The sequence below is a fragment of the Lepus europaeus genome, chromosome 5 (genome assembly GCF_033115175.1).
Source record: "Lepus europaeus isolate LE1 chromosome 5, mLepTim1.pri, whole genome shotgun sequence".
Classification (NCBI taxonomy): Eukaryota; Metazoa; Chordata; class Mammalia; order Lagomorpha; family Leporidae; genus Lepus; species Lepus europaeus.
The window spans coordinates 106,267,175-106,295,060 of record NC_084831.1 but is presented as its reverse complement, the minus strand read 5'-3'; the positions used below and the strand labels follow the sequence as shown (position 1 = coordinate 106,295,060).

The 27,886-nt window shown below is 50.1% G+C and overlaps 1 long non-coding RNA gene across 1 annotated transcript; it reads left to right on the top strand.

Moving 5' to 3' along the window:
* LOC133760912 (uncharacterized) lies at positions 1–27,886 on the top strand. Its single transcript, XR_009866019.1, has 4 exons — positions 1–294; positions 920–996; positions 26,630–26,756; positions 27,608–27,886. It is a non-coding gene; the product is annotated as an uncharacterized LOC133760912 (long non-coding RNA).

The window sequence follows — 27,886 nt, the reverse complement described above, 5'->3', positions numbered from 1 at the left end:
CTGGCGGGAGAGACTGCGCCTACCCGGGAGGGGCCAGGAGGTGCCCTGGGCCAGCCATTACCCCCCACCGGGTGCCCTGACCACGGCGGGCGACACTGGTCTCCAAGGCCCAGTGACTTCCCACAGGCATGTAATTTGGCCCGATTTACCGGGAAGTCGCATAAACACGAGCCACTTGCATTTCTTCCAGTAGCTGCCCTGGGCTCCACGGGGGGCCCCCTCTCTCTTTCCTGCTGGGGAGCAACGGTTTGGTCTGGCTCTGGAATTTTCGATGACTACCACAGCCTCATTCCGGTAATTAAGACTCAGCCTTTTACATTTTTAAAACTTTCATCTCAAACCCGATTCGATGCTCTTCTCTCGTTCCTGCAGCACGCGCTAGAGCTGGGCGCTGGCCGCGTGGCGCGCCGAGCGCGACCCCAGTCTCCCAGGCTTTAGCGTCTCTCTTAGGGCAGAGCGGGGAGGGGCGAAGACGAATAAGAGCCCCCTTTCTATGACTGTAGGGGACAAAGAGGCATCCCCTGCCCCTCCCTGGCTCCGTCTGGCTCTGACGCTGCAGATTCCCTCCATCACTGAGGTCACCTGTTCCCCCCTCTTAATTCGGCAGCCACCTGGGCAAGTCGTTGGCTCCTGGCCTTCAGCCGGCTCTGTGCATCTCCACGTGGAGCCAAGACCGGCTGGACGCCTCTCGCACTAGTTTTGGAGAGCCACGCGGCCCTGGGATGGGAGAGGCCTGCGTCTCTTTCCCAGTCACGCTGCCGCAGGCTCTGTTTCCCATTGCTGGACGCGCTAGGACAGGGCCCTCGTTCTTCACGACCTCCAGGCTGGAAGTGGTACCCTGGCTACTTTCAAGAGCAATGCCAGGCCTTGGATGGCCTCAGAGGGTGTGCGCGAACCACATTGCCTTTCTTTCCTGCAGTGAGGGGACACGAAGCGGGCTGGGCTGTGGTTGCAGGCCCCCAGGACGGCGAGGACCCCTGCCTCCGAGGCGCTGTGGTGAGTCTGGACTCCTCTGTCCTACCTGGGGAGGAGAGCTTTTCCGCTTCCCTTCGGCTCTCGGTCCTGTTTCCATCCTGACTGCTGGGGGGCTGGGTGCCGGTCCATTGGGAGGTGCTGGTGTGGAGGTGACTGGCGCCACCTGCTGGCCGATTGCTGGTAACACGCTGGGGTTGCTTGACTCCTCTGGGCTGCAGTTAGGCGTCCCGCAGTGTACAAGGACTCCCATCTCTTCATTTTCCAACGGTGTTGAGGCTGCTCTTCCTCCTGGAAGGATTCCTAGGTTGTCTCAGAAAGCTGAAATTCTCTTTGACTGTGTTCCTCAGCACTCGGGCCCTCGTTGGCAGTAAGTCCATGTGTATCCGAATGACCCTCTTCATGTGTGTTCGGGTAGCGTTTGTAATGTTTATGGCTTCTTGCCGCATGCCACCCACTTCTGTCCTATTCGTGTCACATATTCGTCTCATTCAGGCCTCACCACCACAACCCCATGAGCCGGGGACCAGTTCTATCCCACTTTACAGATGGGAACACTAAACTGAGACACGCAAGTCCCATAGCTGCCCAAGGCCTGGAGCCAGGAAGTGGTATGAATAGGTGGTCAGAGCTCACAGCCCGTACACTCAGCCGCTGTCCTGTCTTGCCTACTTGGTTTTCTTCTGTGGTCCCTCTGCCCCTCGTCTCTTTCCCTCCCTCCCCTCCAAGGCCCTGAATAAGCTCTTATTTGTAGATCAGGACATAGTGCTTACCATAGTAACTTTTTGTTTGCACTAACACAGTCTGCCCAGCTGGGGCTTGTGCAAGATCTGAGCAAGCCCTGGGGAGACTGTGGTCAAGTTGCAAGTGGGCCAGCCTGGGGTGATGCTGACGTCATTGGCATAGACCCCTTTGCATAGAAGGCCAGGCTTTCTCATCAAATCCTTTCTCAAACATTTTAGTTGAATTTCTCCCGGGGAGGCCCGGAGGCCCACCACACACTCTGGGTGAGTCTACCTGAGCACCTCTGTTCCCCCCAGAGCTGAGCATCTCCACTGTGTGTCTAGCACATCCCCTCCCGTGGTCTCCAGGCCACTGCTCTGAGCACCAATGCTGTTCCCATGTACATGAAATGGGTGAGGAGGCCCGAGGTTAGCCAGCTGCCCGAGCTCACACAGCTTGCACCAGGTCTTCAATGGCCAATCAGTATTAATAAAAAAAATAGGTGTTTCAAAAATTCTTTGCAGCAATGTAAATATATTTTCTAATTCCACTTTTCTATGAACTTTTTGAAGTGCCTTCACGTTGGCTGATGTGGGAACCTGGGACCGGAACTTCTCTCTCCGCCTCCTTGTGTGGCAGGTGCAGCCTTAGCTGCCTCCCCTGAGCCCCAGGCTGCCCCCCCCCCACCTTACGTGCTCTCCATCCGCCAGTGGGCATCTCCCTTCCTTGCCTCCAGCCCCGCCAAGCCCCCGTCTTCGCCCCTCTAGCCTCCTCCCACCGGCTTCACCTGCACTTTCCCCATTTCTCCCAAGGCCTGGAAGCCCCTCTGGGAGTAGGGGGCCCAGGCCACGAAGACCCCTGACGGAAGTCCACGGAGGCGCCGTTCATTGCCTTTACTGGCCCGAGTCATGGTGATGTTATTTATTGTCAGATAAATGTATTTCCAGATAAAACAGAAACGAACAAATAAATGCAGTGACAGAGCTGTAAAAAACCCTGCCGGCTCGCTCACTTGAAGAAAGCCTGCACAACTAATTAACCCGGGCAGGCCTCCGTGCTGTTTGGAAACAAGCTTAGAATTAATATAGCCCTTCTCAGCTGCCGGAGCCTGCCTCTAAATCTTTATTGGGCAGGAGCAAGAGAGACACACACAAAGAGTTATAGAGACAGGGGGAGGCCGGGCTGAACGAGGCTGAGAGACAGAGGGAGATAAATACAGCTTTCCATCTGCCTCCACGCCCGCACGGCTCATCCCAGCTAGACAGAGACACGGGCAGACAGACAGACAGGCAGGCGGGCGGACAGACAGACGGTGTTTCTTCCTAACTGAGAACTAAGAGGAGCCTTTGTCCAGCTCAGGGAACAGTTCACTTCCATACCACTGAGCTCAGCGAACCAGGGAGGCTGCCGGCCTGCGAGGGGCTTGTGAACAGAGGTCATTTAATTTAGTGGCTTTTAATTTATTTTTAGCAGCAAAACGTCTTCTTGAAATGAAATCACACGCAGCAGTGCCCTATCTAAAGCAGACAAAGGCAGAGAGAGCTGCCCCACCCGGAGCTTGTCGCTGCTTGAGGCCCCCACTTCTCTGTAGCCAGGGCAGGCACCCCTGCCTCTGCGGGGACCTTGGGGCCCAGGGGAGCACCCGTGGGCAAGCTGGAGCTGCCTGGCTCTGCATGGCGAGGCTGGGGGACATCCCTGCTCCTTCAGGCTCCGCCTCATTCGGGAGTCGCCTGCAAGGGGGAGCGTGGTAGAGAGGCTGTGCCACTGGCTGAGTGAGGTGGCCTTCTCCAGGGTTCGTCCCCTCTCTTGCCGTGAACTTGAGGCTGGGAACCATTCGTGGAGTGGCACCATGGGGCTTTGTGTGGCCCCCTCTGGGGAGGGGGCTCCCTTGCTTTTAAAGGAGGCTGTGCACTGGGCATTGAAAGCCTGGCTCCGAGGTGGAGTTGGAGATGGATGGAGGTGCCAAGGCCAGCCACCGTGTTTGGAGTCTCCCCGTCTCTGTTTAACCCCAGGTGTCCTTGGCTTGGGCTTGGACAACAAGGGGGCACAGCAAAGAGGAGAAAACACGAATCAAGAAGTAATGCCTTTTTTTTTTTTTGGAAGGAGAAATTATAAATTGCAATTTAATCACATAATCACTTTGACACTCTCAAGCAAGCTAATTTCTTCCCTTGCTTCATTTCATCCACTCGGTGAGATGAATCTTAATGAATAATGTCCTATGAATATTTAATTTTTGATCAATTTGAATTTTCTCTGGCATACCTGCTGGAGATATAAATCAGTTCCCTTTCTACCCTGCCGAGTGGATTTGGATGGCAGCCTGGAGACATCTCTGCCCATGGCCACAGAAGCGGCTGGCCTGAGAGCGCGGGGGTTTAGATTTGCTACCGTCTCAGCATTGCAATTTGAATCTCTCTAGTTGCCATTCGTCGCCTGTGTTTTCTAACAGCTGTCTGCCCTACCAGTGGATGCTGCAAGCCAGTGGTTGTCTGGGTGGGTGAGCTGCATCTGAAAACACTTCCACAGGTGCCCCCTCCTGCTCCACCATTTTTCTTCAGTGACTCGAAGAAGCCTCCCTTGTGACACTAACTTTGTCTTTCCTGGCTCCTAGTGACAAGCGCTGTCTTGTATCTACAGAGGAGCATTGCCGTTCTCAGCTTCTCTTGTGATAATACTTGCCTTTGCTACAAGGCATTATGGCTTGCGAACTGACTTCACGTATATTTCTTCTTTTTATGCCTTATCACATCCCCGTGTCCCATCTCTTCTTCCTGACCGTGAGGTGAGGCAATGGGGCTGCAGAGTTCTTACCCTGGGCCAAGAAGTTTCAGTACTGGAACTCACACTCCACCAACTGCTGAGTTCAAAACCAGGGGAATGGGTCCAATCTGAGCTGTCTACACAGACGGGAGACAGACTGTCCGGGACTGCAGCCTGGAGAACAGGGACACAGCCCCCGTGGACAAGTTGGAAGTGGTCTCAGTGACGATATTGGTACCTGTTGAAAAAATAGCTTCAGTTACTTAAAGGGGCTCCACACATGTGTGGATGTGTTTGTTCTCCACCAGTGAAAGCAGGGGGTTTCAGTGCTTCAGGAAGGCAGGGACCACCTTGAACAAAGAGGTCATTGCTTAGTCTTAAATCTCAAAGCCAGCTTCTTGGTGTTGAGCTCACCAGGTTAGAAGTCCTGGAGCAGGGGACTTTGCAACTGGAGAAAAAAGAACCAGAACTGCGGTCCGTGGATGTGGGTGCTGGCGCCATCCTCGAAAGTTAGGAGCAGCTGGGGAAAGTGTAGGAACCAGACTAGACAGGTGCAGGCAGAGGACAGTGTGGACCAGTGATCGGGTATCCTGTCTCGTTATGAAGTCAGGTAAGGTCCACCCAACACCCAACTACCATTCAGGAAGAGCCGTGGTGGCCGTGTCCAAGGAGAAATTGAGGCCTAGGCTGAGCCATCCAAAGATACTTTTATGCCAGTTTCCAAGATTCACTTCTGCGTCCACCCACGATTCTAGAATCCGGGACTCGAGACAAAGATGACCTGCTAGAGCTTTACTGAATGTGTCGTCCCAGGGCAGCAAGAAAAAGAAAATAAGAAAAGCGAGAACGGGGAGGGGAGGGGGAGAAGTGAGCCTAAGCCTCATAAGAAAGCCGCTTTCATTATTCTGACATACAGGATTTCTTCCAAATTGACCATGAGAAGCCATCGCACTCAAAATTCTGTGTGTGTGTTGGGGGTGGGGGGCTACTTTGAATTTGTCTCCTGCCTTTTCTTCATTCCTGTATTGCAATGGTTGACGTTTGCCCATTGCTTGTTTTTTATTTTTTTTTTCAGGTTTATTTTATTTATTTGAAAGACAGAGTTACAGAAAGAGGTAGAGAGAGAGAGAGAGAGGTCTTCCATCTGATGTTTCACTCCCCAATTGACCGCAATGGCTGGAGCTGCGCCTATCTGAAGCCAGGAGCCAGGAGCTTCTTCTGGGTCTCCCACATGGGTGCAGGGGCCCAAGGACTTGGGCCATCTTCTACTGCTTTCCCAGGCCATAGCAGAGAGCTGGATCGGAAGAGGAGCAGCCAGGACTAGAACTGGTGCCCATATGGGATGCCGGCGCTTCAGGCCAGGGCTTTAACCTGCTGTGCCATGGTGCTGGCTCCTCGCCCATGGCTTGTTAACACTACTGCCCCACGAGGCTGTGTAACCTGGTCCCTCTGGGAAGTTCTGAGAAGGTTAGCAGTACCGTGCCTATGCCGTGGCCCTTTGTGGTAGTCTTAAAATACGATGTGTTCCCAGATGCCTTAATACCAACTTCCCTCAAGAGGCGGAGCCTAATTCCCCTCCACTTGCTTGCAGGCTGGTCTTGGTGACTCGCTCCTAACAGATAGAATAAAGCGAGATCAACCCAGGCGATTTCAGAGATGAGGTCATAAAAGGCACTGTGTCTTCCACCCTGCTCTTACATTACTTGTGCTGGGAGAAGTACCCTTATGTAAGGATACCCAAGTGGCCTACATGGTGAGGATCTCAACTCCGGCCAACAGCCCTGGGAGCGCTCATTGTGGTGGTTCTTGGAGGCCTGGTCAAGCCTTCAAATGACTACAGTTCCTGTCAATGTCCCAGTGGCTGTCCCCTGAGAGACCCTTGGCCGGAACCGCCCTGCAAGCCACTCCCGGATTCTTGACCCAGAGAAACTGTACAGGATCAGTGTCTTTGCTTTAAGCCACAGGTTTGGAACGATCCAATAGAGAGCAGTAGTAATAACGCACCCTTTAGCTGAGTCTGGGAGTGGTGAGAGAAGGCCTCCGTGGGTCTTCGTGGGTCAGAGCTGAGCATCAGAGCTGTCTCCTGCCGTGTCCGGCGTCTGAGGGACAGCCTTCACTCTGCAGAAGGTGGAGACCGAGCTAGGAAATGAGGGGTGGCAGCAGTGACCACGGCCACCAGTTGAGGGCAGAGTTACGTGGTGTGACTCAGGCAGGTCGTGCGCTGGGTCTGGCGCACGGACTCCTCTCCCATCGTCTTGCACTTCCTGCCCAGGTTGAGTCTCCAGAAGCACGAGTGTGCACGTTACAGAGAGGCCGAGAACCCACAGATATTTCGCATATCTGCATAACGGTGTGAGCAGGATTGAGGCCGCTATTTTTGTTAAACAATATATTCCCAATACAGAAAATTAAAATAATATCAGGAAAAAGATAAAACAGTGATCATATAAACCCCCAACAATGCATTATAGAGAGAGAACGGTTACATACTTTGATATTACACCCATCTTCCCTTACCAATAAGCAGAATTGAACTTATTTTTTTCATCTAATATAGTAGACTAGGGTGTTCCTTGAAATTCCTACGGAAAAAGTTTGACCCTAAATGATGGAATATATGTATATTCACATTATCTTTTAATTCCATTTTCATTAACTTTTTGAAGTCTATGTATGTGTGTGTAGGAGTACTTTAAACAGTTCATGAAAATGGAATTAGAATATAAGTTTATTTTGGTTCAAAATTTTTTGGAATACAAGGAGGAATCTTCAAAAAGTTCATGGAAGTATATATTATGAAAAAATTGTGCATCGGTTTCAAAAATTTTTTGCAACAAAATAAAATGATCTTTAATTTCATTTGTCACAAACTTTTGGAAGTATTTTAGTATGTACACATACACACCTAGGACGAGACTGATGTGTATGCGCCCCACTTTTAAGAAGGCACAGTACATGACTAAGTTGGCACAGAATAAGGGGAATTTGTTAATAAGAAACAGGAAGATGTGACTCAAAAAGAATAAGCGAGGTGTAAAGCTAGTCTTGGTCTTGGGGCCCGGCTGGGTTTTAATAGGTAATGTGGGCCATATATATGAAATTAGAATAATAGCCCAGGGATCATGCAATCGGCTCTTCCCATCAGGCTGGGATCCCTGACAGGGAAAACGCTCCATAAATAGAAAAAAATGAATTTACAAATAGAAAGAGTTGATGAAGTCACTTGCTTGTTATCCTTGACTCTTGATGAAATAGAGTAAAAAACAGAAAAAAAGGATTTTCTTAGAGAATTCCTAATATTAAACCTGAACCTCACTCTGAAAATTTGAAGTTTCTTGCATTGATGATATTCCCAGGGCTTGAAAAAACAAAACAGCAAATCCTTCCTGAAAGAACATACTTTAAGCCCTGGGGGGGTCAGGGAATTCTCACAGGTGCAGTTCCAAGGGAAAAGGGTTTCACAGTAAAAAGCCATCAGATGCATGAGGAAGCACATTACCTGGAATAACAACAAAGCCCTTAAAGAGTATAAAGACCCGGATTTACCCAGTACAGAATAGAGAAAAAAATGTGATTTGCTTAAGAAATAAAAGGATATTAAAATTCAAATGGGGTGGTGGTGGCTAGCACTGTCATTTAGCAGGTAAAAGCTGTTGCCTACAATGCCGGCATCCCATATGGGTACCAGTTCGAGTCCCCGCTGCTCCACTTCCAATCCCACTCTCTTCTATGGCCTGGGAAAGCAGCAGAAGATGGCCCAAGTCCATGGGCCCCTGTACCCACGTGGGAGACCTGGAAGAAGCTCCTGGCTCCTGGCTTTGGATTGGCACAACTCCAACCATTGCGGCTATTTGGGGAGTGAACCAGCAGATGGAAGATCTCTCTCTCTGCCTCTCTGTAACTCTGCCTTTCAAATAAATAAATATTTAAAATATTCAAATGAGAGAACAAAAGATTATTAGAATAAATTAGAGGTTAAAAAAAGAAACAAGTTCAACTTCTAGAAAAGAAAAACTAAAATAGCCATTGGGTTAACTCAATAGATATAATAATAAATTAGACGCAGCTGAAGAGGTAATTGGTAATCGGGAAGTTTCTCTGAAGAATGACATAGAATCCACTAGAAAGATAAAGCGATGAAAGCATTAGGAGCTGGAAAGGACAGAAGGAGGACACACAACATATACATCATTGGACTCGCCAAGAATGAAAGAGAAAGAGTGGGAGAGAAACACTAAAAAAGACAATGACTACAAATTTCCAGTCCTGATGGAAAATACCAGTTCTTAGCCTTAACAAGCCCCAGTGAATCCCAAGCGGCATAAAGAAAAAGAAAACTTATATTTTGTGGAAAAGCTGAAAACACTAAAGACAAGGGGTCCTAAAACTAGAAAGGAAAGAGAGATTACCTGCGAAGCAATGAGAATTCCATATAGTGCTCATTTCCCAACGCAGCAATGGAAACCAAAAACTGTGGAATGGGAGCAGTGGGGCGGTAAGTGAACATAGCCATCACACTAGAATTCTTACCCCCATCAGGATGAAACGTAAGGGAAAAATAAAGACAATTAGAAATGTTTTTTTTTTTTAAAAGATTTATTTATATCAGAGAGAGAGAGAGAGAGAGAGAGAGATCTTCCATACTCTGGTTCACTCCCCAGGTGGCCCCAGTGGCTGGGACTGGGCCAGGCTGAAACCAGAAGCCTAGAACTCCATTCGGGTCTCTCATGTGGGTGGCAGGGCCCAAGCATTTGCACCATCTTCTGCTGCTTTCCCAGAAGGCATCAGCAGGGAGCTGGATGGGAAGTGGAGCAGCCAGAACTCAAACCAATGCTCTTAGGGGATACAGGCATCATAGGTGGGGGTTTAACTTGCTGTGCCACATCACTTGCCCTAGCTGCTTATTCCTAATTATGGATAGTCTTAATTTTTTTTTTCGACAGGCAGAGTTAGACAGTGAGAGAGAGAGAGACAGAGAGAAAGGTCTTCCTTTTTCCGTTGATTCACCCCCCAAGTGGCTGTTATGGCCAGTGTGTTGTGGCTGGCGCGCTGTGCCGATCTGAAGCCAGGAGCCGGGTACTTCCTCCTGGTCTCCCATGTAGGTGCAGGGCCCAAGGACTTGGGCCATCCTCCACTGCACTCCCGGGCCACAGCAGAGAGCTGGACTGGAAGAGGAGCAACCGGGACAGAATCCGGTGTCCCGACCGGGACTAGAACCCGGGGTGCTGGCGCCGCAGGCAGAGGATTCGCCTAGTGAGCTGCGGCACCGGCTGATAGTCTTAAAATTTTAAAAATTTATTAGTTGAGAGGAAAGGAATGGTGGAGAGAAAGAGAGAGAAGACTCTGCCAGCTGCTGGTTCATTCCTCAAATGTGTACTATGGCCAGGACTGGGCTGGGTTGAAGCCAGGATCCAGGAACTCAATCTAGGTCTCCCAGTCAGCGGCAGGGACCCAACTACTTGAGCTGTAACCCGCTGCCTCCCAGGGTCTGCATTAGCAGGGAGCTAGAATCGTGGTCCAGAGCTGGGGAATTGAACCTGGGTACTCTGACATGGAATGTGGGTGTCTTGGTAAGTGTATTGACTGCCAGACCAAATGCTCACTCCTGGCTGTTCTTTCCAATATAAAGAGCTAGGATAGGTACTTTCTGTGTGTCTGGTGCAGTAAAAACACACAACTTACAAGCGCTGCTATGATGGCTTATGTGTGCTTCCCGAAACCCTTTGAATGGAAGGGCGAGTATGATGAGTCTACTTTGAGACCTGCTGCCTTTGCCTCCCCAAAGGGAGCACAATCCGTACCTCTGCCAACAGTGTGCTAGAGTCCATTTCTCCACGTCTTTCTGTGCACTTTCCCCAAGACGCACCCCTACCATATACACCAGCATGGGGAGCTAGGCTTCACTGAAGAGGTCGGACTAGGAAGAATAATTTATGAAGTAGGTGATCTAATTAATCCTCTCTTACAGAAGAAGAAATTAAGAATCACTGCGGTGGAGGCAGGGCTCCACTGTGCCCCAGTCTCTTCCCTGTGCTCAGCCTAGTGGTCTTTTTACTCTATCCCACGGCTGGCCCAACTCCACCGAACCTTGGCAAGGGCACGGTGTGCTGCTGCTACAGTGGAAACCTGTCCCAGTGCAGGTGAGCCAGACTGGCGTGCAGGCAGAGTATGTACACAGCAGGCTGCTAGTGGAGGTTGCAGCGTACGGCTGGGGAGAGAGGTTCTCAGCCATTCTGTCCTCGGGGCTAGGGACCACTGCTTTCCTTGGCCCTTGGTCCTGAAGCCCCCCCGATGACAAATTTCTGAGACCGGGGACGGGAGGCCCGGGAGACCCGATGATCAGCCGGGTGTCTGGCACACGGAAGGTACTTGCTAAATATTTACTGGCTCTGGAATACGCTGTGGTTGATTGTTTTGTCACCAGATATGGTGGCAGATCTGTCCCTCTGGCAGGGCTGCCCTTCAGTCTCAGCATGAAGTGAGTCCGGGAGAACGGGTGAGCCGACCTTCCACACACAATCCCTTCTGCTAAAAAGCCCAGGAGCTGTCACAGGCGCTGTGGCGCCCCCACCTCCGGCTCCCTGCTCCGGCAAGGTACATTGATCTCCTTTCCTCCGAGTGGTTAGCAGGGAGATTGGCAGGCGGCAGTGGCAATGGAAGTTTAATGTTCTGGAAATCCAGTCTTTTTCCTTTTTTTTGTCTGAGGTGTTCCCTGGTGAGCCGGGAAAGGTCTTACAGCTTACCAGGCAGACAGCGTGGGGGTGGGGCGCGAGTTTCACCGTGAGATGCTGGAGTTTATCGCTGGGACTCCAAGTCCAGGTTCTACTGTGGCAGGCCGCGGTGGGGAGGGAAAGAAAGACCGTGTTGCCCTGGGCGGCATTGTCCCCTGCTGTGACCCTGAGATTGGACCACCCGCACCACCGCTGGTGCTCACTCTGCACAAGCCACGGCGCATGCCTGTGGCGCACAGCCTCCGCTACAGCAAATGGAGACAATCGGCCGGTCGTGGAGCTCTGAGCTGGTGCCCAGCATCTGGGGTGGGGTGGGGGGGTCCTAGGTCCTGTACTTGTCTAACGGAGGACTGGGTGCCGTGGGGAGAGCTGGCGGGCTGTCCTGACGACCTCGCCCGGTTCTCTAACAGCTATGTGGTGTTGGCGATGCCTCTCTCTTCCTCTGAGCCTCAGCTTTCCTTCTCTGGCTACCCGCGTGCAATTAGTTATTTATGGGTCTGACTAGCACTCTTCCTGCTACATAGAGAGGCAGAAGGCTGAGCGGTACCTCCGACACCAGATCCCCTGGCCTCACACCTGACTCTGACAACTTTCCTGCTGTGGGAACTTGGACAAGTAGCTTAACCTTCCCATACCTTGGTTTCCTCACCTATGAGATGCGATAATAATATATAATTATCTATATCTATATCTTACAGGCTCATTGTGATGATCAAACAAGCTAACAATCATAAAAAGTTTTAAAGCCATGCTAGCTCATAGTATTATACTGATTTTTTAAAAGATTTGCTTTATTTATTTGAAAGAGTGACACAGAGGGGGAGAGAGAGAGAGAGAGAGAGAGAGAGAATCTTCCATCTGCTGGTTCACTTCCCAAATGGCCACAATGACCAGAGCTGGGCCAAGCCAAAGCTGAGAGCCAGAAACTCCATCTGGGTCTTCCACGTGGCTGCAGAGGCCTAAGCATCTGGGCCATCTTCTGCTGTTTTCCCAGGTGCATTAGCAGGGAGCTGGATCAGAAGTGGAGCAGTGGGAACTCAAACCAGTGCTCTTGTGGGTTGCCAGTGTCGCAGGCAGAGACCTAAGCTGCTGGACCCTGGTTTGTTTGTTGAAAATCAGTACGGGAGAGGCTGTGTGGCTTAGTAGTTAAGATGCAGCTTGGGAAGCCCTCACTCCATGCTGGAGTGCCTGGGTTCCCGTCCTGGCTCCTCTCCCAATTCCAGCTTCCCACTGGTCTGCACCTCGTGAGGCAGCAGCTGATGGATCAAGTAGCTGGGTCCCAGCCCACACTGGAAACCTGGATTGAGTTCCCAGCTCCTGGCATTGGCCTGGCTCAGGACTGGTCATTGTGGGCATTTAGGGGAGCTCTGTGTAGCTGCCTTATTCTCTTTTCCAGTCTCCCTGCCTCTCAAACAAATAAAAATTAAAAATAAAATAAGTAGTAAAGCCTCTCCCCCCACCTTCCCCCTGCTTCCCTTCCTCCATGCCCCTATGTTCTTTGCTGGTCTTTAAGATCTAATTTGGGTCTTGGTTTCCTGATTTGTAATCAGTGCTTCTTGGGGTCACACTTCTTGTGTGGAGCCCTGGCTCCTACCTCTGTCTCACCATGTCCTTCCCCTTGGCACTGGAGTCTGTGTCTGGGACACATGCCTTGATGGAGCCACCAGGATGGATGCTTCTAGAACCCAACTGAAGTCTGTAGGATTCTAGTCACTTTGCCCACAAACGTCTGCTGCCTGCAGTCACAGTGCCCTTGCTGCTCCATGCCTTCCTGGTTTCCTTGCTCTCTCACAGCCAGTGCTGCCCAGGTTCCAGAGGGCCCATGATTGAGTGCATCCGAGGGACATCAGGCTCTCTCCGTTGGACTTCATCTCTGGGGGGCCCAAGCAGAGAAAGGGCTTTTCATCCCACATCCCATCCAGATTCTTCCCAGTGCCGAGTCTAGCCCTCTTCTTCAGTTTGGAATTTTTTTTTTTTTTCTGGGGACCTCTTGTGTTTGCAAGGCAGCCCTGTCACTGTTGAACAGATCCAATGAGCCACGATGACAACGACAATAACAGCAGCGATCACTATTGAGTGCTTACTGTAAGTCAGGCTGCTGTACATCTCTTATCTCTCATTTTTACAGCAGCCCTGTCAAACAGGTTTCCCCCTGAATTTTATTTTGGTAAAATACATAAAATTTACTATCGAAACCATTTTTAAGTGTTCCGTTCAGTGATATTAAGTACATTCATATTGTCGTGTAACCATCGCCATCATCTATCTTTAGAGCTCTTTCCATCCTGCGAAGCTGAAACTGCACCCAGTAAACAATAATTCCCCATTTCCTCCCTCGCCTCAGCCTCTGGCAAACAACCACCTTTCTGCTCTGTCTCGACTACTCCGAGTTCCTTATGCAAGTAGAATCATTGCATATTTGCCTTTTTGTGATGGATTTCTTTCACGAAGCATAATGTCCTCAAGGCTCACACATATTGTGGCATATTACAGAATTTCCTTCCTCTTTAAGGCAGAATTATATTCCATTGTTCACATACGCCACATTTTGCTTATGCATTTACCCATCAGTGAACCCTTTGGTTGTTCCTGTGTTTAAGCTGTTGTGAATCATGCTGCCAGGAACATGGGTGTATAAATATCTTTTTGAGATCCTGCTTTCAGGGATAAGCTAGATTCTATTATTTCCAATTTACAGATGCAGAAAATGAAGATTGGAGAAGATTAAGTGATTTTCCTAAGACTGCAGCTAGTAGCTTGGATTTGGATCCAAAGCCAGTTTCGCTTGGATCCAAAGCCAGTGCTCTTCTCTCAGTCCCAAACTGCTGCCAATGGCCGGGAATCTGCTTCCCTGTCCCTTCCATCCACAGGATGATGCAATATACAATGTCTGCCCCCAACCCACATGGTTGCTCTTCATGCATTGAAGACAGCTATCATGTCACTTTAAGGTTGTGTCTTCTTCAGGCCGAACCCTCTCAACTCTGTTAAATCATATCATTGTGTCTGGCCATCTCAACCTCTTGGCATTCCTCTGGACACACTTGTGGGTGAACATCTCCTTGAGCTTCTATATTCTGTAAACCAAACTCAGTGCTTGAGGCACTATGATCCTGTCTTGGCACTGCACCGTCAGGATTTAAGAGCAGCTAGGCCAGTCTAGGTCCACATCCCGGCTCTGCCCGCTTTACCAGCTGTGTGATTGTGGCAGTCACCATTTTTCCAAGGATGGCTACTAACATGTTCTTTTTGTCATGTGACAATTCTTTCTTCTAATGATGGGATCTATCATGTCCCTTCCATCTGAGCCTGGGTAGATCTTTGTGACTGCATGGCCAGTAAAAGATGGTGGACGTGATGCCGTGTGGCTTCTGTGGTTAGGTCAGAGAATGGCACGCACTTCTGTCTTGTTCTTTTTGGAGACTCTTGGAACTCAGTCATCATGCTGTATGGAAGTCCAAACTGACCTAAGTGTAGAGATTCTATGGAGAAGCCATGTGTAGGAAGGTGTTCTGGCTGATAGCCCAACCGAAGTCTATAGCCAATGTCAACCTACACGTGGCTTCTCCATGTCTTTGACATCTCCATGTTGAGGAAGTCTTTGCGATGACTCCAACTTTAGCTGCATTTGTTTCCACCCTAGGAGTCAGCATCCAGCCCCCATGTTACGAGTGACCCCAAGTGGGAATCATCCAGCTGAGCCCAGGCAGTCCTAGAACAAGTTTGCTGCCAGCCGCTAAGTCAGGGAGTGATTCATTATGCAGCAGAAGATCCTAGAACAGCGATTTTAGGCTTTCAGGAAGCTCCCTGAGCCTCAGTCCCCCTAGCTGTGAAATGGGCACCATGAAATCTACCGCAGAGGATTACTGTGAGAACTATAAGACAGTGCATATAAAATACTTGGCGTATGCTCCCCACATCATGAATGTGCAATAAGTGATTGATTATGACTAATGACATGGGTGAAATAGGAAGGGCACTTGGTTGAGATTCTAGAACTAGAAGATGGGACGGTGAACTTGCAGTGGGGCAGCCTCTGTGGGCCATGCTGTGAGCGAGCGTGACAGGTGTCAGGCAGCACCAGTGTGACAAAGATCACCCTAGTCCAGGACTCTTTTCCTTCTTGGCCTGCCTGTAGGTGGGAGTCATCCACACCAGGATTGGAGATGAGGAGGCTGAATCTTGGTCTATACAGGAGCTGGGTGCTGGGAAGGTGTGGGTGGGACACAGAGACCTTTTTGCCTTATGATTGAAGAGAGTTGGGGTGAGGCTACCTGGGTGCCCTCCCCCCGCCCCAGCAAACCCTGACGGTTTGTGTGAGTATCCCAGGAGTTCAAGGTTGCAGCTGACAGCTAACAAAGCTACAAGGTGGAGAGCCAGGGACAATGCCGCACGGTGTTTTCTTACACCCCAGCGCCTCTTCAGAGGGCAATGGTCTCTGAGCCCGAAAGGGATAATCTGCTGATGCAGGTGTCCGAAAAAATTCAAGCAGCCATGAACTCTTCAATCTGAAAAAGTGCAACTCACCACGCTAAGGGAACTCCCCCCTCCCCCCCCCCCCAAAAAAAAAAAACTATACTCACTGCCGCAAATAATTCATATGCTCATTGTAGAAACAGGATATGCTAGAAGAAGCAAAAAGAACAAAAGTCCCCTGCGTTCCTGCAGCCCGGAGGTCACCTCTGTTAGCATTTTGGCCCACATGTACAGCCACCCAGACAGGACCCAAAATAGACGCCCGCTGCCTCGTAAACTGCTTTTTATCGCTTAATGGTACACCCTGGACATGTTTCCATGTTATGGAATATGAATGTGCTGTTCTGAGCTTTTCAAATTGGGGACATGTAGCAGCGTGCCGGGGGTCCTGTGAAGCTGCAGGAAAACCATGGTTCATCACACCAGAGCATCAATTTCACTCAGTGGTAACTCGCTTAAAGTATTATTTTTATATTAGAACAAATCCAGATACAGTATGGAGCAGAGTACAAAATCTGTGTGAATTTTTAGTGGAAGATGTGAGGCTTCAAAGGAATATCAAGCTTGCCTCATTCTTTGATACCATAATTTTTATTTTTGTTTTTAAAGATTTATTTGTTTATTTGTGTGTGTGTGTGTGTGGGGGCACATCTTCCATCCACTGGTTCACTCACTAAATGGATGCAATGGCCAGGGCTGGGCCAGGCTGAAGCATTAGCAGGGAGCTGGACCAGAAGTGGAGTAGCTGGGATGCCAACTGGTGCTCATATGGGATCCTGGAGTTGCAGGTGGCAACTCAACCCACTGCACCACAACGTTGGCCCTGCTGCCATCATTTTCAATGGCAGGTAGCCACTGACTTACAGAGAATGTTGGAGTGGGTTGAACCAGGGGAGTGGGGCAGAGATAAATGACAACTTAGGGGCAACAGGAGCACCCAGAGTCTTCCTTGAGGTGGAGTCCCTCTTCCCATCAGCATTGAGGTGATCTGGAGGGCAATGTGGGCATCTTGAACTCATCACGTGGTCTTCAGAGCCTGGACCTGGGGTGGACCCAGCTTAATCTGGGCCACACCACCCCAGCCTCTTCCTCAGCCCACTGGCATGGAACCCCTGGGGGTGGGGTGACATCAGAGTAGGGAAAGTGTGGCCGCACCTCCCCTGCTTCTCAGAACTAGCCCAGTAACTCCAGATGGGTGGTGCAGAGCGAGAGAATTCTTTCCCAGCTCTGCCATCGAAAAAAGCCATCACAGAGAATTTACTCCCTTCCCTCCGCCTCACTTTTGTCATCTATAAACTGGTGATAAAACAGCATCTCATGGGGTGACCGGGGGCATTAAGTGAGTAAAGCACAGTACTTAGAGTATCTTTTGGGACACAGTAAATGCTCAATATATGTTAATTACCATTATTATATAATCTATGACTGCCTAAGCGTCTCATGGTAAATGGGTCCCCCTCTTGTTTCAACCTGAACTTGCGGCTAATTAAAACTCTTGGGTCTTTTTCACTGGAGTTGTTATCAAGTTTGTATTCTCTGTGCTGTTATTTGTTTTTAATTGCATGGCTTGTTAATGTTCATTGTCTTGATTCTGATCTATTATTGTAGTCCAGGGTCATTACCCAACAACTGAATCTCTTCCAGAGCCCAGTTGGGTTTCAGGTTCTAATGGCATTTATAGCTTTTCTGTTCCCATTTTACAGATGATAAAACCGAGGGAGGGGAACTGCTACCAACCGAATGAATTCCTTGTGCCAGCTAATGGGCTAGGTACATCGCACAGGGCTCCTGAGTGAGTCATCAGAGCAATTTAAAGAGGCAGGATTTGTTATTTCTGTGTTACACATGTGGAAAGTGCCGCTCAGCGTGGTTAAGCAAAGTGCCCTAGGTCGCTGTGCTGGCTTAGCATCATCCCCGTACCTCGCACTACCTCCTGGTTTTGCACTGTTTGTAAACGGAAATGTCACGGCTCTGTTCACGCTGTTGAAGGGGATGTTTTACAGGACAAAGCCAAGGACAGAGACAAATCACTGGAGAGCTCCTTCCAGTGGATCTACGACTCTCACATCAATCCCTGCGTCAATACCCTTTGTATGGGATCGTTCCATCACCGAAATTGGAATCCGATGCTGCTGGAAACCAAGCACTAGAGCCTCTGAAGCAGTCACAAAGAAAACCTTCCTCCACATCTTGGGGGGCAGCCCTTCCCCGGTCCCCTCTCGGCTGAAGTCTGGACGCTTCTAGAATCACACATCCTGAATCAGTCCCAGACAGTGTTCCTTTTCCAGTTGAGTGTGAGAAGCTTTATGGAGCATCCTGGGAGCAGTCAGCATCCAGCCTGTGTTTGCTCTTGCTGCTGATTAAAAACGACAGCTGGAGCACCGGAGCCCAGGCTGTAGGCACAGCACTGTGAGGAGAGGAGAAGAATCGATAACAACGCGGGACCAAAAGCAACGCACCCCCTCCCTTCCTATGATCGTGACCTACAGCTGACAGGAGAGCAGTCAGGTCCAGAGCAGACAAGTGGGTTTTTCCAATGCATGTTTCTCCCAGATGGTCTCTGGCCTCCTTGGGAAGGGAAGAACAGAGGAGTTGGTAGTGGCCTGGTGTGTGCCACCATGCAGCAGCAGTAATTGTACTTTCCACAGGGGATGAGGACATCATGGTGGTTGGAGCGCTGGAATCCCTGCTTAGCCCCCTGATCACCACTGATCTGGGGAGACCTTGAGCCGAATGAGCGAAGGAGGAGTCGGGAAAGGGTGTCACCCATCCTCACCCAGGGAACGAAGTCCCCTTTGCACTGGTGGACCTTAGACTCCCTAGTCCCCATCTCTCTGGCTACACAGGGGCAGGTGTGGTGCAGTGTGGTGTTTGGACCTAGGGCAAGTTTGATCTTCTCCCTCGTCCACACCACCCTCTGCAGGGGCATGGTTAGGGGAGCGATCCTTTGTCTCCTCTTGTCACCTGTTGTTGGGCTGACTTTCACCAGCAATCAGGCATCCTGTGTTTTGTCTGGCAACCCCAAGAGTTCTTGGCAGGGCGGCTCTCACAGATCCGCACAAAGCTTTGCTCCCTCACTTCTTCCAGTCTCGGCTCACCTCACCAGGGCCTTGCCTTTCTCTCTCATTTGCAAGAGCAACCGCAGTGATCATCTCTTATCCTGCTCTGTCTTCTTCACACCCCTTGCCATGATCTGATGCGCCGTCGTTCACCTGTCATTTATTTGTTGAGTTTATGTCTTCCCAGAGCATGCAAGATCCACTAGGGCAGGCTTTTGCGTGTGCATGGTGATGTCTTCCATCTCTGGACTCATTATTGGTGCTGAGTGACCCAATGACCTCCTTTCCACAGCTCACCCATTGCCATGTGGTCCTTCAGCCTCTCTGATCTCCTCCCAGGCTCCTTGCCACTCCATAGCGCCAGCCACACTGGCCTCCTGTTGACCCTCAGCCATGCCCAGCCCAGCCCATCTGTACCACCTGTCACAGGCCTCACCTGATGTTTGTATGGCTCCTGCTTCTCTCCTCTTAGGTCTCGGAGAGAGCTTTGTCAGCCTCTCTATTCAAAGTAGCATCTGACAAAAACCTATCACACACATCACCCTTTTATTTACTTTAAAAGCCTTATTGCTCTTGGAAATTACTTGATTGATGGTATTCTTGCTGTGTGTGTCACCCACACAAGCCAGGCATGTAAGTTCAATGAAGGCATTGGCCATGAATGATGTGTGCATGAACACATGCCAGTGTCTAACGCATGCCTAGCATATAATATAAAATTGAGAAACGAGTTGACTGAGTGAGTGAGGGGGTGATTTCCAGATGAGCCATGAACCTCTGCTTCACAGGAACATGGTTAACTGCAGAGAGGGAAGTGGCCCAGGGTGGAGGAAGCTAGAGCCCAGGAGTCAGCCTGGAATGGGGCAGTCCAGGAGATGAGGGTGCACCTGGCTCCACTGTGACCCAGGGGAGCTGCAAAGGTCTTCTTAGCTTCTGGCTTCTCTCCCTGGTGAAGCTGTCTCCATCTTATTGGAACCATCTCCTTTCTACTAGAACCATCTCCTTCCTACTAGAACCATCTCCTTCCTTCTGGAACCATCTCCTTCCTACTAGAACCATCTCCTTCCTACTAGAACCATCTCCTTCCTTCTGGAACCATCTCCTTCCTACTAGAACCATCTCCTTCCTACTAGAACCATCTCATTCCTACTGGAACCATCTCCTTCCTACTAGAACCATCTCCTTCCTACTAGAACCATCTCCTTCCTTCTGGAACCATCTCCTTCCTACTAGAACCATCTCCTTCCTTCTGGAACCATCTCCTTCCTACTAGAACCATCTCCTTCCTACTAGAACCATCTCCTTCCTACTAGAACCATCTCATTCCTACTGGAACCATCTCCTTCCTACTGGAACCATCTCCTTCCTACTAGAACCATCTCATTCCTACTAGAACCATCTCCTTCCTACTGGAACCATCTCCTTCCTACTGGAACCCGTCCCTTCAGGCCCAGAGCATGAGAGCCCCTCCCCCATGCTCCCGTTCCCCTTCTGTGGCTTGCTGCAAATGGTGACAAGCCCCCCCCCCCAGGGGAATGGTGCCATCCATCGTGCCCTTGGAGCCTGCTGTGGTGCTGTGAATGACTGTGAAGGAGGTGAGCATGCTTCTTGGCCTGTCACACAAGGGAAAAACACAGCTTCTTAGATGTTCAGTTCCTGAACTTTTGGGATTTGTTATTGAAGTTTAGCCTATACAGATTAATACCTGGCTCGAGCCACCATGGCTAATACCTGAGGGGTACTTCAAGAAGTTTGTAGAAAAGTGAAATTTTTGAGACAGATTTCTTTATTTGAAAGGTGTGTGTGTGTATGTGGGAGAGAGAGAGAGAGAGAGAGAGAGAGAGAGAGAGAGAGAGAGATCTTCTACTCACTGTTTCACTTTCAAATGACTGCAACAGCCAGGGCTGGGTCAGGCCAAAACTAGGAGCCCAGAACTCTACCTGGGTCTCCCACTTGGGTGGCAGAGGCCCAAACACTTGGGCCAGCTTCTGTTTTTCCTGGGTGCATTAGCAGGGAGCTGGATTGCAAGCAGAATAGTCAGTTATTGGATGTTGGTGTTACAAACAGTGGCTTAATCTGCCGCACCACAATGCCAGCTCTGAAAAATGGAATTATAGAATTTTTAAAGTTTATATTAGTGCAATAGTTTTGAAATCTGTGCAAGAATCAGTCTTCAAAAAGCCCGTGAAAATGTATACTTTAAACATCTTTTAATTCCAGTTTTTATGAACTGTTTGAATGTCTTCATATACAAAGTCCTCGACAAGTGTTTTGTTGAGTTCCTGGGTGAGGAAGCACGTGGAACAGAATTGTATTAAATAATCAAGGGGAACTCACTGCTCTCCCTATGTGCTTAGATAATACTCAAGTCCTTCCTCACTCCCTGAAGCTGTCAAACCCTCCCTCTGTATTGATCACAGGTTGAACTTGTGAAGTGATGTCCTTCAAGGCACAAGTAGCTTGTGAATGATCCCTTCAGCCAGAAAAAGGCAACTCTAAGGGTCTTCACCCGATGTTACCCTAAGATATCCTGGAGGTAGATGCCATGGCATGATTGGCTACACTTCTGAAAGATACGGAGCTGAATTTCCAGGGACTCTTTTGATGGGAATTCATCTTAACTGGTGCCAGGTCTTCCTGTCTCAACTGTTTGATACTCTGTTTGCTTGCCTTATCTGCACTCTCAGACTGGTGTCTGGCTCCTTTGTGTTGAATGACCCTTGGAATTTATATTGTCTGGGCTTTGTTGCACACTCTTAACTTGATTTCTGTTAAGAGTTTTTTCCAGGATACTTGAAGAATTTCCTCACCTGGAGTCTTTAACTTGAAAATGGGCCCTGATCTTACTTTCCTTGCTACAAGTACATTTCTAAAAATGATTTACCTATTTATTGGGGGTGGGGAGCGAGAGCGCACAAGCACTCATGCTCTGGTTCTGCGATAGCTTGGATTGGGCTGGGTGGAAACCAGGAACCAGAAATGCCATCGAAGTCTCCCATGTGGATGGTAGGAACCCATGTACTAGAGCCATTACCTGCTGCCTCCCAGGGTCTGCATTAGCAGGAACCTGGAGTCAGGAGATGGAGCTGGGACTGAAACACAGCACTGATGTGGATGTCTTAACTGCTAGGCTAAATGCTAGCTCCAGCTATGAGTACACAATGGCATGGACAAAATCCCTCTTTCTGTGGTGCAACCAACAAGGATTGGACTTTTGTTTAAAGAAGAAATTTTACTTTGAAATTAGGAAGCAAACCAAATGTAGGAACAGAGACCTGTGCAAGTTCAGAGAGCCTTGATTTCCCAGTGCGCATGGCTTACAGTCTCCTAGTTCATGGGTGAATCGAATAGTCAAATATTTCACAGATATGGATTGGGCTCCTGTGAAGCACTGCAACTTAGCATGGGAGATTCAGTGAGCAATACTTGGAGGCCCTTTGACCTCAGAGAGATCCCAGTGCATACAGGATACAAGTGGGAAAAATGCCAGCGTGTAAGGTGATACATATGATGAGGGAGGCAGCTCAGGGTGGGGTTTTGTCAGCACAGTTAGGAAAGCCCCACGTCGCTTCCTCTGCTTGCTGCTGTCCGGTACCCTGCTGAGGTCTCTGTTTTAGTTTTGGGCACCATGTTCTTTTCATTTTCTCCTTTGCCAACCTTTGAAGGGAAGAGATTGTAGGAGGAATCATGCTTTTTGGTGCTCATGGCAACCCTGCACACAGGGCTTCTGGGGACAGTCCAACATCTCTGTATGTTCTTTTAAATGCGTATGAGTCAATGAATTCACAACTCTAGGTGACTGAATTTGCATACCTCTACAGGGCTCTGCATATAAACCCACATAAGAAGACCAGATCCCCTTTTCTGGTTTGGAAGATAGGGCCGCTTCTATAAATGAACCACAGATAGGAAGTGCTCCCTAACCTGGGATAGCTGCTGACTCTTCTGGAAGAAGCGATGGCCCGAGCTGAAGCCAGCAGTCCCTGGGGTGGCCCTGGGAGGAGCACCGGTTCCCCTCTGCGGGACTGTTCTCTGGCAGGGGAAGGAAGTGTCCGCATCTACCAGGGACCCCTGCCTTCAGGTCTCCTTCCCCGGCGGTCAGAGAACCTCACCCACAACGTCATTGGGCTCTGCTCCCTTCATCCGATCCTGAGATGACAGAAAGAACTGAGCAGGTTTGGGAGGACGAGAAACAAAGGGTCCCTGGGCGTGGGGCTGGGGGCGGGGGGCTGGGGGTGGAGCCGGCACTGCTGAGAGCACTGGGGCTGCTCTGATCCTTCCCACGGATCGCACGTGGTGCCACCAGGGCCGCGGGCACAGAGGCGGCGAGGCTGCCTTCCGTGTCAGTTCCACTTCTGTCCCTTCTGTCTTGATTCTCACTCTCTGTGGCTTGCTGGAAGGAAGCCCAGGGTAAAGCAGAGGAACTCTGGGTGTCCTCAGGTCGGGCAGGTGGGCATCTCTAGCACAAGGGAGACCCCTTTCTTCCTGAGGTTGGGCTGCTGAACCAGGGTCCTCCGGGAGCCAACTCCATGTGTGAGAAGGGAAATAAGTCGTGCACTTTATACTTCTTAAAGACTAATTTATTTGAGAGGCAGAGTTACAGAAGGGGGGTGGTGGAGAGACAGAGAGATCTTCCATCCTCTGGTCCATGCCACAGATAGCTGCAGTGACTGTGGGTGTCAGGCCAAAGCCAGGAAGAATAAAATTCCTCTAGGTGCAGGGGCTCAAGCACTTTGGCCATCTTGTGCCTTCCCAGATGCATTAGCAGGGAGCTGGATCAGAGGCAGAGTGGCTGGGACTCAAACCAGTGTTGTAGTATGAGATGCGAGTGATACTAGCAGCCTCTCTTAGAGGACCTGCCGGCACCTGTCCGTTCTGCCATTCTTGTTTGTGCAAATGCCCCGCCCTGGCCTGGGGTCTCCTCCCACCCCCACCCCCATCTGCTAAGCTAGTCCTGACGCATAGCCCAGGACAGACGCGTCAGGACAGACAGCGCCTGCTCTCGCTAACTTGCTCTGACTCTCCAGTTGGGGAAATCAATTTCTTGCTCATCCGTGTTCCTGTAGCGCTCTGGCAGCGGCCTCTGTTGTCTAATCAAGTCTGGTTGCAGCTGTTTCTTCCGTGTCTGTCTTTCCTGTTAGACTGCGGACTCTTCCAAGTCAGGGGCCCGGTTTTTTTCCCAGGGTCAACAATGAAGAAGTACTCAAGCGGCATTACGTTCATGGCCAAGCCACGAGGGGTGGGCTGGATCCCAGCCCTGTGTCCAGAGGAAGGAAGGCATGGATTGGGAGGGAGTGTGTGGAGGGAAGTATGGAAGAACATTTTTCTCTGGCTTCTCAAATGCCCAGAGGTAAGGAGAAGAGGAGGTGGCATGGGCAGAATCCAGTCATTCTTAAGACTCAGTAACTTGCCCAGCGACAAGTACCCACAGGAGGAAGAAACTCTTCACGCAGTAAAGAACGCACTGGAGCGAGAAGTCTTGGGTTCAAGTCCGTGTGCTGATCGTGGCCTGCTGCTCCTGTCAACTATTCTGAGCCTTAGTCTTGCTCCGGGAAAAACAGTTGTCTTGTGGTTTTACAGCAAACACAGAGCAACACTGCTTGTGTGTTCAGTCCCGTCTCCTTTCAGTCTGGGCCCTTGGCCTGTCTTGCAATTAGGTGGATGTGTGGCTAGGTTCCGGCCCATGACTGCAAGTGGAATTGACGTACAAACCTCGCAGGAAGTCCTCCACTCCCACTCTCTTTCCTTGACTGTGCACTGGAAGTAAAGGACTAGGAGGCTGTGGGCGAGGCAATGCTGCGTGATGAAAGGAGCCCGGGACCCCGATGTCCACATGCAGAAATTTCCCCTCCTCCCTGCCTGGCTGCCTTGAACTGTGATAAGAACAAGAAGCACTTTCATTATGTTAAGCCACTACAATTTGGGGGTCATTCTTTACAGCAGTTAGCTTACTTTGAAAGGGTTTAAATGGATGAAAGTTCTTCAGAAACTTCAAAGTGCTCTACTAATGTTCCCGGTTATGGCTTTTATTCTGGAAAACCTTTGGTGTGCACTGCTGGGAAATTTTTTTTCCCCCAGGCTTTGTATAAGTCCCTGCATTTTCTCCAGGATGGAGCAGGGATGCGGGGAGGCCCTTGGGCAATAGGCAGTGGTCCCCCTGCACAGAAATATACATGGCTGGTTGCCAGGAGGGGGAGCTCTGATTGGCCATTGCATCAGGCATGGAGATGGAGGAGCAGGTGTATCCTGGAATAGGCACTGGGCGGCAGTACCCAGCATTTGGGGCCATCTGGTGGGCTTGGGGCCAGCAGTCTGGACATTGGCTATTGGTGGGGAGGTTGGACATTCCAGGACTAAAAAAAAAAAAAGAAAAAGAAATGGAGGTGAAGTTGGATCAGCTGTCAACAGGCCCTGGGAGACTGGGAGACCTGGTTGCTCATGGGAGACACCCAGAACCCATTCACTTCACACGTGTCTGTTCCCAGGGTTGGATCTCACATGGGTCTTTTTTTTTGTTTTTTGGACAGGCAGAGTGGATAGTGAGAGAGAGAGACAGAGAGAAAGGTCTTCCTTTTTGCCATTGGTTCACCCTCCAATGGCCGCTGCGGCCGGCACATCTCGCTGATCTGAAGCCAGGAGCCAGGTGCTTCTCCTGGTCTCCCATGCGGGTGCAGGGCCCAAGCACTTGGGCCATCCTCCACTGCCTTCCCGGGCCATAGCAGAGAGCTGGCCTGGAAGGGGGGCAACCGGGACAGAATCCGGCGCCCCAACCGGGGCTAGAACCAGGTGTGCCAGCGCCGCAAGACGGAGGATTAGCCTGTTAAGCCACGGCGCCAGCCATCACATGGGTCTTAACTACGGTCTTCTGACCCAGCTCAGCAGAGGCCTGGTAGAAGACATAGAACTCCCTGCAGGTGTTGACTTGTCCCTCTGAGCCGGGCGGAGAGTGGGTGGGTAGCCCAAGGAAACCTGGGCAATCAGGGACTGCACTCCTGACTCATAGAAAGAAGAAGGAAGAAAAAGAGCTGGGTTCGCTTCATGGCTCACAGGTGATGGGCCAGACCCTTTGTCTGCATTGACTCTGAATCCCTGCAACGACTCTGAGATAGATATTGTTGTTCCCACTCTTAGAAACCGAGCACCAGAGAGGTAGAGCAACTTGCCAAAGATCTCACAACTAATGAGCGTCGGAGCCAGATTCAAATCCCAGCCTCTGTGACTCAAAGGCCCATGTCCCAGACACTGAATCCTGAAGCCTTCCCTACTAAGCAGAGGAACAGTTCTCTTCCAGGTCAGGGTTGACAAAAGCGACCCCTGGCTCCATCCTTGGATTCTTCGTGGTGACAGCTCTGTCCAGGGAGAAGCCTACGTCTCTCCTGATTTGGGGGGAAACTCCTTGCTGCGAGCCTGGGAAACCTTAAGTCAGCAGGCTGAGACACCCGGGAAAGGAAACAGAGAGGGGGCCAGGTTGGGTGTTGGGGAGAAGGAGAGGAGGAGAGGAGAGGAAGAAGCAGCGGCGAAGGTAGCACTTGGAAAGGAAGGGGGAAGTCACGGAGAGAGGAAGCCGCTGCTTCTCCCCAACCCACCCCTTCAGCTCAAAGCTGCTTTTCCTGGGAATGTGTGCTGGAGGTCTCTGGGAGGAAAGTCATCCTTCCTGGTTCAGACAGGCCTGGCTGGGGCTCCAGGGAGGATGCTGCCGCGTGGGTTTCTGGAAGGCCGTGCAGCCAGCTCCCCCGAGAGATGCCTGGCTCGACAATGCGATGTTCGTCTTTTTCCAGCTGTCATTCTGTTAATGTTTGTGTCTAACGCGAAAAGCTTTCAACACATAAAGCATAGCATCCGGCAGCACTTCTCTGACCCTGATTGGGAGGATAAAGTGCATTAAAAAGCAAATTGCTTCTCCAGTTGCAGGTCTCTGGCAAGGGAGGCTCTGGGCTGCATCCGAGAACAGCTGGAGTCCTCCGTGGAGCTTCCCCGCACGCCGGCCTCCCGCCAGCTTCCCCAGCGCCTTGCGGCAAGGCTGAGCTCCAGGGTAGGTAATGAGGGCTCCGGCCAGTGGCTTGTGGAGAAGATGCGCTTTGTGTGTTGTTTTCACACTTGGAGGGAAGTCAAGGAAGGGCGGCAGCTGAGCCTGCTACCCTGGTGTCCAGATGGGGGGAAAACTCTCATTAAACCTCTTGCTATGGAATTCCTCTGTCTTGGAAAATCGGGATTCTACAAGGTGTTTAAAGCTAATCTGTTAGAACCACTTGTTTATTTTACTTTCAAAATAATCCTTTTTCTCCCCCTGCTTAAAATAAGCATTGCCTTTAGTGCTCCCAATCTGAAGGGCTCTGCAGAAGTGAGGTCATTGTCAGTGGGTTAATTATAGCAAGGCTGGAGGGAAAACTCAACCTCCTTTGATAAACAAAGCTTAGCTATGTCGTAGAACAATTTTCTACAGCAAACATCGTGGCACATGTTTTCTTCTATAGCAGACCTCAGCGCATTCCTGGTTACAGGTTAATTGTCCTTAGAATGCTTAAACTGTTCGATAAGATAGCGAAGTTCTTTCCATTCTTTTTTTTTTTTTCATAAGCAAACTTACAAGGAAACTCAACTTTGATGGTGAGAAGCAGAGAAAATATGGATTTAGCCTAAATTTTGTATCGGATGTGTAAATATTTTCTAACCTTCTTCATCTGTCAAAGCAAAATCCCATGCTAACCCAGAGTTCTGCATCTTCAAAGCACTTGCGTCGATAGTTTTTTTGTTTCATGTTTTTTCTTCCTGTTTTTGTATTAGGTGCCATTTACTCAAGGTTGAGTAAAGGGACCTGAGGCTTATTAGATATGGAATATTTATGCAAAATGTATATGAAACTGTGTCTGTTTCCACATCTAGTTGTGCTGTTTCCAGAGCCAGCTCCCCTGTAACACTCTGCGGCAGGTTTGGAGAGAGCTGAAAGCTTGCCTTGGAAGCAGAAGTCCTGAAGAGCTGTCTTCACATGTGGCCTTCTCACTGTGGGGGTTTGGCTGAGCGCAAAGATGGCCGTGTCCCACCTTGGACTACCTGGTGCGGAGACCTGGCTCTGTTTCCAGGTCCAGCTTTCTACTAATGCAGACTCTGGGAGGCAGCAGGTGATGGCTAAAGTAGTTGAGTCCCTGCCACCCATGTGAGAGA